The sequence below is a fragment of the Papaver somniferum genome, chromosome 3 (genome assembly GCF_003573695.1).
Source record: "Papaver somniferum cultivar HN1 chromosome 3, ASM357369v1, whole genome shotgun sequence".
Taxonomy (NCBI): domain Eukaryota; kingdom Viridiplantae; phylum Streptophyta; class Magnoliopsida; order Ranunculales; family Papaveraceae; genus Papaver; species Papaver somniferum.
This window is the reverse complement of record NC_039360.1, coordinates 174,116,113-174,127,713: the sequence shown is the minus strand read 5'-3', so window position 1 is coordinate 174,127,713 and position 11,601 is coordinate 174,116,113. Positions and strand designations below refer to the sequence as shown.

The following is an 11,601-nucleotide window of genomic DNA, read 5'->3' as shown; positions in this document are numbered from 1 at the left end:
ACATTGTTCCGGATTCTTCGTACTCTTGCATCTGCATAAATGTTCCATCACTTCGACTTGCTTGTGATGTAGCTCGGGATCTTGATTTGTTTTTGATAATTCCTTCTGTGTCCCATGGTGGGCGCCAAAAGATGTTGTAGCAAATATGTTCCTGCAACGCTCCTCGAGATTTGTATTGAAAGATATAATCTTAACCTTTAGGTGAACTAAGATTATTACCTGATGAATGAATTATAGACAGTCAGATGATTCGCGATATTCCACGAGATGCGTTCTTGCTGATGAAGAGACTCCCCCTCATCTCTCCAATAACTTGGGTTCTCTTACACTTTGATGCCTCAATGAGTAAGATCTCTAAGCAGGTTTTTATGCAGATAGAAGGATTAAAAAATGTGTACCTTTACGCTTGAAATTGCACCTCTATTTGTAGGTTATGGAGGAATTGTATCCACTCCAATGTTTTTTTGGATCCATTTTGACTGTGTATCCGGACAAAATGCACTGCAGGTTCATCCTGGTCAAAACCAATTTTTCTTTTTTTTTGGGGATTATAACCTCTAGGTTATACCTAGTTTTATTATGTTTCCCCCTTTTTCTAGGGATTTATAATTTCCAGGGTTTAAATATGTAACTGGTTTTCTTAGTAATTGATTCCCCCCTTTTGTTTGGATCTGTAGCTTCCAGGTTCTACCCGGTATCCTCATTAATTGATTCCTCGCTATTCTGAGGATTTGTAACTTCCAGGTTATACATGGTGTTCTCATTAACAGATTCTTCCCTATTCTGAGGATCTATAAATTCTAGGTTATACCTAGTCTTCTGGTGTATAAGGATAACTATTGACTAGGCTAAAATTATCCTTTTTCATATTTTTTTACCCAAGAACCCAATGCTTATATATCGAATAGAATTATTGGGCTACGGCACTTGGACCCGTATACCGAACTATATGGTACAAACATAACTCATCTTTACCTTTTACTCTTGTTCACTATTGCAAGTTTTTTGGATGACCAAAAGCTCCCAAGAGTAACGGGGTTTACCCCAAAGAGGTTCCATAATCTAAATAAAACAAAATACTTTTGATACAATTTTCCGGGCCAGATTGGAGCAGTCATGTAAATTTTGGGCCACTAGGCTGGTCTTTTAGATCGTTTTAGAGAAAATTTTGGATTTCTTAGCAAATTTCACTTAAAGAGCATATAAATGGGTCACAATAAAAAAGAATGATTTTTTAGGGACCATGATTTTATTAGGCCACCTTCTCTATAGTGATAAGGGGTGTCCTAAAACGTTGAAATGACTAACCTACCCTTAACCTAATTTAATTTAAAACCAATCTAATAACCACCTATATATATATAACCACCACCTCCGATTATCACCACCACCAACCACCGATTACCACCACCACCACCACCACCGCCGATTACCACCACCACCTCCTCCGATATCACCACCACCAACCACCGATTACCACCACCAACTCCTCCCACCACCACCACCACCACCACCACCGCCTATTTAAGAAATGTAACAACATCAATGCAATCACAATTAAGTTCGGTTACATGATAATTTTATCGAGTATAAAAGACGCCAGCCGCAGCCTGATTCTGCCATGGGACCACTCCGGAGGTATTTTCCAACAAACGCTTCACTTTAATTTGATTTTGATTGCTTCAATCGAATAAAAATCATTAAAATAGGGTTTTAATAGGAGTTACAGATAGGGCTGCACATACTCCGGTACGGCCCGATTCTCCTATGAAACCGGCCCCTGTACCTGGTGTTGACCGGTACTGAAATTTGAGTACCGATACCTGTACTTGTACCTGGTGTTGTACCAGTACTCCGGTACCGGTCCGGTACAAGTCTGGTACCGGTCCGGTACAAGTTTGGTACCGGGTTTTTTACCTGAAAAGAAACAGTTCAAAATACTAAAAATAACGTTTCCAATTTTCCATAAGTTCAATGTTTCATAAGTTCATAATACTAAAAACAGTTCATTCTGTTACATATTTTCAATTTCCATAAGTTCATAATACTAATTTGATTATTCTAAGTACTTAAACAGCTAAACTGCATTGCTTTGGTCAGCTGAACCAAAGCACCATTTCCTCACCAACTCATCCATCCAGTCATCAAAGCACCACTTCTTCACTGCATTGCTTCTGTTAAGCTGAGCCACTACCTGCAACTACCAACTCCTTATGTACCTTCCTGCCTGCAACAACAACCATATATACCATTCAGTTTTATCCCCACAATACATACTCAGCATCCCCACATCAACAACTTCAAAAATGCATCATTTCTTAAGAGATTGCAATCAGTACTACTTTCATATGCATACAAAGAAAGTTGTTTCTACTCCTATGTATAGTTATTGTGTCCTGTCTCGAACAAATTTTTCAAGAATAAATTTAAGGAAGTTGTTACATAAGAAAACAACCTTAAAAAAAGACTACACAGAAAGCTACCAACCTTGTTGTTGGGATTTTTTGGACATCTATTCAAATGCTTTTGTAATCCAGCAGTGCCATTTACTTCATTGTGAGCAGCCTATCTTTTGTGGCAATGATGACATTCAGCATGAATATCATTTATCCTAGTTATTTCCAACCAAACACTTGATCTCACTTTGTCGTGCTTCTTTTTGCTATCTCCAACTTCAACTGCTTCAGTTGTACTTGTTGGAGTTGCAGTTTCAGTTTCATCATTTGTGTGAGATGCAGCTTGAGAGGATGATCCAACCTCTATGTGTTGAGTTGTACTTGTAGTCGGAGTTGCATTTGATGTGGCTAACAAACATAAAATACAAACACAATGTTAGACTGAGATAAAATAATGCAATGTAAGGAAAAACATTAACTGAGTAACTGTCGAAAAGCAAGAACATACAATAATTGAGGTAAAAATTCAGACTATCAAATTTCAGTCATTATTAAATAATGGTAATTTACTAATTTTTCAGAAGATGTAGAGTACCCTGCATTTGCTACTCTGCTAGTTAAATGAATCTGTAAAAGCTTTCAAAAGAAATGAAACAAGACTAAAAGGGTTTAGAAACATCCATGTACTTTCATTCAAAAGCTCAAGCACCAAATTACAAATCGAGGGAATCACTGCTACTCTGCTAGTTTGAAAAAAGAATAGAAAAGAGAAGTTCAAGCCAGATGCACTAAAAACCCCAAATCAATCTTATACAGAACGATATTCAAACAAACCCTAAAAACACCAAATCAATCTCATACAGAACGATATTCAAACAAACCCTAAAAACCCCAAATCAATCTCAAACAGAACAATATTCAATCAAACCCTTAATCAATTTCAAATCGATTCAAACCCTAAATCAATCCATGAAGATTCAAACAAATTGAACAAGAAGATGTAGAATAGTTACCTGAGACTCAGATATGGTGAGGAAGAAGAACCAATCGAAGTCTCGAACAGAGAGAAGAGTTCAGAAGAGATGTTGTTGCTGCTCTTCGAGAGAAAAAAAGAAGAAGATGAATGAACTGATTCTCGAACTCGATAGTCTATTAGACTATACCTAGTAAGGACGGTTGAGATTAAATCTATATTTAGATCTTACGGCTCACATTAACCGGTACTTATGGTCCGGTTCAAATCCGATCCTCCCCAAGAACCGGTGTCTGTACCGGTGTAGACCGGTTCTCAACTTCCAGTACCGGTGTCTGTACCGGCTACACCGGTTCCGGTCCGGTATTTCCGGTTCCACTACGGTCCAGGTCATCTCAACCGGTTCTTGTGCAGCCCTAGTTACAGAGCCATGTTCGGTTAGACCGATTTTCCAAAAAACCCTAGTTTACTAACCGAACTTCTTGAAAATGAAGAACACGAAGAACAGTTCGGTTCTATTGGATTTAAAACTAAGTCACCGAACTCTCTGTTCGGTTGTTTCGCAAAAAATTTTAAAACTACAAAGTAACCGAACTCCACCCTTAGAACCGAAAAAAAAAACAAATCCAGTCTAACTGAATTGTGTTGTTGTGGCCACTATGTTGAGTTCCAAAATAACCGAACTTAGCCAATAGAGTTCGGTTTTTTCGCAAAAAAATTTAAAACTACAAAGTAACCGAACTTAGCCAATAGACGCTGGAACTTCACATTTTTTTTGTTTGTTAAGTTCGGTAACTTCACAATTTTATCGCAGAAACCGAACTCAAAGTTCGGTTGGTTAGCTGTTAGGTTCAAGTTTGCGAAAGAACCGAACTTTGTAAACTTATATACTCTTATATTACGTAAAGTTCGGTAAGATCAAAAGTGCATGCAGTTTGGGAACCAACCGAACTTTGTATACCAAAGTTCCGTTAGTTGAGAACCAACCGAACATAACGTTGTAACTCCTAGAAATTCTATTATTAGAGAGTTCGGTAACCTGCGTGTTTGGAACAAGTAACCGAACTACACTTTCAGATGAGTTCGGTTACTTGTTTATCTCACGGGGCAACCGAACTACAACTTCAGATGAGTTCGGTTACTTGTTCTTCATATAAAGTAACCGAACTACAGCTTCAGATGAGTTCGGTTACTTGTTCTTCATATAAAGTAACCGAACTGTTCAAAATCCAGTTCAAATCCGGATCATTTTGAAGATTAACAAATATTCTAGGAGAGGATGGAGATGAAGAATCAGATGAGTTTTCATCATTTGAATATTCAAACTTAGTGAATTGGAAAAAAAAACTATTTTCCATGTTTTTCTCCTTCATCTTCTCTAACTCTACTCTCTCAATAATTCTACTCAACTAATAATAAACCCTTCTTTTAATTTAATCTCACTAATTGTTTTTAACTAAATCATTCACTAATCATAACCTAAAATTAATTAAGAGGGTAGATTAGGTATTAAATAAATAACTAGATATGGGGTGACCTAGAATTACTTCTAATGCCTTTACCCAAAATAAAACCATGGTCCCAAAAAAACCATGGTCCCCAAAAAATCATTCATAAAAATTGAAAGCATCTAAAGTATCGTTGTTGGGAATCAGGTGCACGAGGGTGTGAGACTAGAACTACTGACAATAACCAGTTGGGTCAATTCGACTTGATTGGAATTCCTCAAGCACCTCATTTAGTTCCTCATGTTACAGTTAGTATACATTCTTTCCTAGGACTTAGGGCTACACAAAACCGACTCAACCCACCAACCCAACCCACACCCGCCTGAAATCACCCGAAACCCGACCCAACCCACCTAGGAGCGGGTCGACTATAGGTCACAACATCAAAACCCATCGTATGGTGGGTCGACTGTGGGTGACAGCTTCCCTCACCCAACCCAACCCACCCACCCACCTAAATATTTCTAAGTTAATTCTAACCCTTAGATTACCTATCCTAGATGAACCACAGCCGTTGAAGTAGTGATATATAATGCTTATAAATGCTTTTTGTGGCTGTAAGAGTCAGCTTATGATGTTAGTTTTCTACACTTTTAAGTAAACACTTTTAAGTAACTTCTTATGATGTTAATTGTCTACGCTTGACTTGGGGTCAGATTTTTGATAAAAGTTATTACATCCAATCTGTAAGAGTTTTTTTTGTTTTTGAAAGTTAAATAGATTAAAAGAGCAGAAAAAGTTCACATAGAGTTACTCAATCTGTAAGCGTCTTAGTTATATGTATACAGGTATGTTTAACAGTAAAACTGTAAGTCTGTAACTGTAATGTAATGTTCATTGTATTTTATTGTGGGTAACCCACCATCCACCCGATTCAACCCGTCGTAATGTGGGTCGAGTGTACACCAACCCATTGTAATATTGGGTTGGTTGCAGGTGACAACTTCTGTTACCCACCATCAGTGAGTTGGGTGGCGGATGAAGCCAAAACCGACACAATCCAACCCATGTGCACCCCTAGCACAATCTAATAGGAAGCCAAAATAAGTAGAGAGCACATGAAATTGGGGATTTGGCAATTTAGCCAACAGTGAATGATTCTCCCTGCACAAAGTAAATACAAAAAATTGACTCTACAGGAGTTGCGGTTGTTTCTCAAGGAGTCGAGGGGATTGCTATACTTGTTCGGAATTTCTTCGGTTCATTAACAAATAAGAGTTTCAAGGGTGTGTTGGAGCTTGTTCGGGATTTCAGAGTTCTTTATACTTTGTCATGTACTACCGAAGATGTACAATCTTACCCAAAGGTAGCCAGTTGTGGCGGCTGTACACTATCCCTGCACAAATGGTAGCTGATATAAGTAAAAGCTGCAACGAATTGAACAAACAAACTGGTGAAAGTTCTTAGAAATAACTTTTTAGCCATATATTTCTACTAGTAAAAGAAAAACTAACATTGAAATCTTTTATTTATAGAGGAGGATTTACCCAGTAGAAGCATTATGAGTTGCACACCTGGGAGGTCTGATGATAGACCCTCCTTGTTACACTATTTCCGAAGTGTATAGAGACTCAATCACACAACAAGTAATACTGAAACATAATTACAAGTTACGACAGACCCCAAGATATGCACCTTTCTGTAACCAGAAAACCTTGCAACACGGATTTTGTCAGGCCCCTAAAAATGTACTCAAGACACTACAGATTTTCACTTTCTGGCAAACTTTGCAACACAGTCACTACCTGTGTTACTAGTTCTATTAACAAAATCAAAAGGCATTAGTATCCAAACATAAAGAGGTAATCTAGCTTTAACTTCTTTAATAAGATTTTTATGAATAACATTATCAGTTTCATGAGCTAAACATGGGTTGTTTTTTCACCATGTACACCTATCAAAACAACTTTAAGTGCAGATAGCATAATATGACTTGCTACATTAGAGATTCAATACACATCCAATGTACTACAGGGTATATTAACCAGCTTTCCATTTCATTTGTGTACAAAATTAGAGGAGGTTAAAAGGAGATTTAAGATTGCAATGTCTAGTGCAAAAAATGAAGGCCACTTACGCAATAATCTATCACTGAGCAGTTTCTTCTCCATGGCTGGCATTTCTAGCTGGATGGAAAAAAGGATCTTTTCCATTTTGGTAGATATCACATATATGAATCGAGTATCTTCTAGCCAGCCTCTTTCAGTCATCAACCGCTTTAGGATCTAATGTCTCCAACTCTTTCACAGACTTCTGTACGTCACGCTTGCAGTCCTCACCCATTATAAACTTGGCCAAAGTAGTCCACCAGTTAAGAGAAAATATCAATCCAGGCCAAAAGTATATGAAAATGAAAAACTAAGAAAAGATACTACTGTTGATTCTTCTCATTTCCATTTTGTACTTCGAATTAACTATGCACATTAGTTGTCTGGCTTTCCAGCCCTGTGCACGTGCAGCCATAATCAGGAAAATAGCTTGCTCCCACCATTCACATGACAACTACAGATATGAAATCTCGGGAAGGCAGCAAATGTTTTATCTGACAATCATGAAAAACTCGACCACTAAAGTTTCCTGGTCCAACCAACTCTGTTGATAATTGATATACAAAGTCCATAGTCAGTGCAGATTTTGAAATTTAATATTGACGAGGGAGGTAGTGTCGACGCCAATTATATTCAGAATTTATAACCACAAGTCTGCAGTAGAGAGAATGTGCTATATTTTTACTGGGATATGAAAAAAGGGCAAATGTATGATATTGTCATTTCCCCTTGACATATTTTGATTCCTAGGAATAAAGATAAGTTTTCAGATGTTGCGATATGCAAGTAATAAAGAAAACGGTAAACGTATGATCTGGTCATTTCCCCCAGACCGCCAAAGTGAGAGCATACTTCCCAAGGTAAAGCCAAATAACAGAGGAATTGCATCATTCATATGATATGGCTATTTGAGATGTTAATAAAATAACCTCTTAATTTTGCAGCAGAATATAAAAAGGGTCCATGAAGTAGATTGAACAATTGAACATAGACTGTATATAAATGCAACAAGCTTACAAATTCTTGCAACATTGAACAAGCCAATGCACTATCACTGCAAAAACAGTAATTTCATGCAGTTTCAAACATAATGGAATTGAAATGAAGGAAAAGTGTAAAGAATTCTTAATGTACCGAAGTATGTCACTGTGATGGTACAACCCCACTGACATTTCGTCCTCAGATATTTCCTGTCGATAGAGAGCACAAACAGCTTTCATACAGAGCTCAGGATCCTCTTCAAATGAAGAAAGCAATTCAACCTCAGATTTCCATTCCATTTCGTCTTTGTTCCTCTTTGAAGTTTTCATCGCCAGCGTATCCATAGGGTCACCAAGAGAAGTTTTTGAATGAAAAAAACTATTAGAATCTTCTGGTTCGCCCAGACTATCAGCACTGTTATCCGAGTCTGAGACCAAGTTCCCAAAAGTCCTCTTATTCACTTTCAGATGAGCTTGAGATGATGATCCATGTTGAGATGCTCTCTCTTTCAAACAGCCCCAACCCTTCCCTTCTTCGACGTCATATACATTCAGCACCTTTCTTTGGTTCTAAACTCATACAAATGAGAATCCTTGCTCCCTCCACTTCTGGTTTTAGCATTAGGTTTACTCATGTTGTTTTTACCTCTTGGCTTCTCACCACTAATTACATTCTGCAAAACTCGCACTTCGGACTCAATTTTTTTTTTCAGAATTACACAAACTCTTCACATCTCAATATGGAACCTTCATTTCTATTCCTCAGGACTAGGCTCTCCAAATTAGAAAGGCGAGACGCTTTACGTCTCATTGTCGAATATTCAATTTCCATCCTCATGACTAGACTCTCCAAATCGGAGCACTTGTTCCTCCAATATTTAGTTGCATCCTCATCTCTAGGAGCAGTCTTTGTGGTTTTGACCTCTGCTAATTCACCCTGGAGTTTAGTGCACTCAACTTTCTTCTTCTTAAGCTCCACTTTTATCTTCTCAAGCTCAACTTTCTTCTCCCCTTTTATCTTCTCAAGCTCCAAATCCTTCTGCTCAAGCTCTAATTCCTTCTTCTCAAGCTCCACAGACAACTCAATACACTTAGTCTTATAATGGTCCATATTCTCCAATTCAACCACAGGTTCACTAATTCCTGTTGATGATTTCAGTTCTCCAGACCTTCCCGTTCTTTCGACTTTCTTCCTCTTTGCCCCAGCTTCGGCAGAACCACCCCCTACAATCCTATCAGCTGGATAGAAAAAAGCCAATTAGTTAGACATTACAGGGACAGATTGATAGTTACTCCTTTTGGGTTCATAAAGGAGTTCACCATATGAAACTAAGAAATTCCCAATTAGTTAGACATTACAGTGATTATTAGTGGACTAATTCATAAATTAAACTAGGAAATTTCTCAATTGGAAGCAAACAAAACGAAAAGGGGGAAATGTATATTTAGAGTTACTCACAGCTGGTGGTGGTAGGATTACTAGTAGATGGTTGGTCCGTCAGCTGCCGCTTCCTTGGCAAGAAATGCAACAATTACCATTTTAGAGCTGATTTGTGTCTTCACTTTCGGTTTAGGTGTTAGTGGTTCCCTGTTCGCCCAGATTATTTCTCAGTATGTTATGCTGATTTGTGTCTTCAATTCGTCTGAGAATTGAAAAGACAAATCGTGGCTGAGAATGAAGCCCTTTTCTAAGCCCTAATTCCACGGCTAAGATAATTTTTTTTACTTATTCTCCTCTTCGATTACAAAATCCAATCAACACCAATCGGTACAATCCCATTAAAATCCAATTAAGCCCTAAATTAGGGGTTTTACTTCCACCAATTCTCCTCCCATTGTTTGCTGGTTACAAAAACCATTATTAACATTCAATCTTTTTGATTCAATTTCTTACGTTACCAGAACCCCTTGAAATGTTCGACTACATAAATCAAGAGATAGATTATCATCTTCCTAGGTTTCTCCGTTTTATTTTCTTCAGCATACTCTCTCAAGAATACTAGAACTGAAAATTCTTTTCTTTCGAACTCATGCTTTATGTTGGTTTAAAGGTTTGGAATCTGTTTAGGAGATTTCGGTTATGTTTAGCGATCTCCTGATATGAGTTTTGTTTCGTTGTTATTATTGTTGTGTTGCTAAATGCAATAATCATGACTGCTCCTGCACCAGATGTTGGATGGCCACCAGTATGCTCCAGGTAAAAATCACAACAATTCCAAATCAAAAGCAATCAAAATCTTCAGCTCGATTGAGGAGAGTGGCAATCTTGGTACAAGTAAGCTGAATCCTATACATAATTATCCCATGTCGCTTAAAGTGTAAGATTGTTTTGTGCAGTCAGTAAAGATTTCTTTACTTATTAATACTAATTATTTGCTTGCAGAGAAAGAGCAAAAACGAGGCGAGCATGTGATGTTTGATATGGCAATGCCTTTCCGTTAAAGTTGAATTTGAATGCCCAAAGAAAACTAAGTTCTATGCAACCTAATAGTGGGTTCAAATATATTTTCTGGTACTCATACAACAAATACCGAAACTGTATAGCAGTTTGATCACATTTGTTATTTAAAACTCATACGCTACACATACATGCGAGATCGAACTAGGTTAGCTTGATATTTTTTACCATTCCAAAGCCTTGAGTGTGTAATACGCAACATTAGCTACTAATGGACACAATCTTTTTTATGTAGCTTCATCTCCTTAATATGGCGCGTTAAAGCTTCACTAACACCAAACGGTCTCCATCTCAACCAGAAACCTTGCCAGTGCACCTATATGACCAATCATAACAGGTCATCAGCCGGCAGCTTATATGGCAAATTGGGACCCTAACTTTGTGTCTATCCCAGAACTTGGGTGTTTTTCCAGTATGTGGTGGCACGTTTCTATAGCTCTTTCTGAACTAATGCGTGTTCACCATTTTTGGCAATGGGTCATGGATATAGTTTGCACAACCTCTACTACTAAAATGTTCAAGAGAGTAGATGGCACCATCATGGTGGCAATTTCTGTCGTACTGAAGTAGTGGAAGTGGATTCTTATCTTTGGTGCATTAAGTGTAGAACTAAAGCCCCCGACGCAGTACCCAGGTAATGCGTGATGTACTACATGAATAATTTGCACAACCTCTGCTACTACCATTTATTTGTTAGTAGAAAACATGCAAACAATAGCTGAAGTGTGTAAGGGCCAATATGTGTATGCTTCCATTTTAAGGAAATTTGTAGAAAGTGGGACTAGAGCATCTTCAATTAAGAATTTTGTAAAATTTATAGAAAGTTGGTAAGGTAGTTCCATAAGTATCGAAATAAGCCTTAGAATCAGTGAACACAAACAATACGACTGTAAAATTCTCTCGATTATTTGAGTTTGGGAGCATGAACCATGATTCGAGTTTAAGGGAGAGTATTAGGTATAGTTTGTGTGAAATGTTTCATTTGTATATCTTTAACTTGTGTTAGTCCTTTGTATATCTTTATTTTGTATAGTTTTTATTTCCTTACTTTCTCTGCTTTCCATATAGCGCTAACTCATATTTCTTTTTAAGTCAATTGACTGTCAAGAAATGCAACAATTACCATTTTAGAGCTGATTTCTGTCTTCACTTTCGGTTTAGGTGTTAGTGGTTCCCTGTTCGCCCAGATTATCTCTCTTCACCACAAGGGTGGCTGGTCCTATATATAGGGATTTTAC

At 37.7% G+C, this 11,601-nt stretch overlaps 1 long non-coding RNA gene across 1 annotated transcript; it reads right to left on the bottom strand.

The window, feature by feature from the left end:
• Positions 1–8,605: 8,605 nt before the first annotated feature.
• LOC113358065 lies at positions 8,606–10,314 on the bottom strand. The gene is made up of 2 exons (XR_003364175.1): positions 9,365–10,314; positions 8,606–9,144 (listed from the first exon to the last, which is right to left on the bottom strand). It is a non-coding gene; the product is annotated as an uncharacterized LOC113358065 (long non-coding RNA).
• Positions 10,315–11,601: the final 1,287 nt, after the last annotated feature.